Genomic DNA, 530 nt, shown 5'->3' with positions numbered 1-530 from the left:
TTAGAAAATGGAACCTTCTCGTTAACCAAAAAAAAAATTGCAAAGTTGCAGAGGAAGATCGGAGTATCAAAAATTCTAATAACAAAATTTGTCATTAAAAAAACCTTGCAAAAGTGCAAAGAAAGATTAGAGTACGAAGAATTCAACCCCTATCGACACTTCCCCAAAATGAAATGTCCCAACGTGCCTTATCGTCTTCGTTTCCACGTTCCAGAGAAATCTGCAATTTTCCCACAAGCTAAACTACCACAACGATGACCATGACCGTTCTCCAGCGATCTCTCCCACCGCCCAAGATGGCGAAACGGGATCACGACGACTCGTCGCGGCTGTCCATCGAGGGAACGCGCGCGAAAAGTGTCCTCGCGGCGAGAATAGCCGGTCGTTACGTGTGACACGGAGCTTAACGCGCCGGCATAACTTAGCGGGCTTTAACAACAGCCGGCGGCCACGCAGTCGGATCTAATAAAAGTTGGTCAGCGTGAAACCGCGGCTTTAACGAGACACACACATACACGCGTACAAAGATA

Source organism: Habropoda laboriosa, unplaced genomic scaffold (genome assembly GCF_001263275.1).
Source record: "Habropoda laboriosa isolate 0110345459 unplaced genomic scaffold, ASM126327v1 scaffold145, whole genome shotgun sequence".
Classification (NCBI taxonomy): Eukaryota; Metazoa; Arthropoda; class Insecta; order Hymenoptera; family Apidae; genus Habropoda; species Habropoda laboriosa.
Note: the sequence above shows the minus strand (reverse complement) of the source record.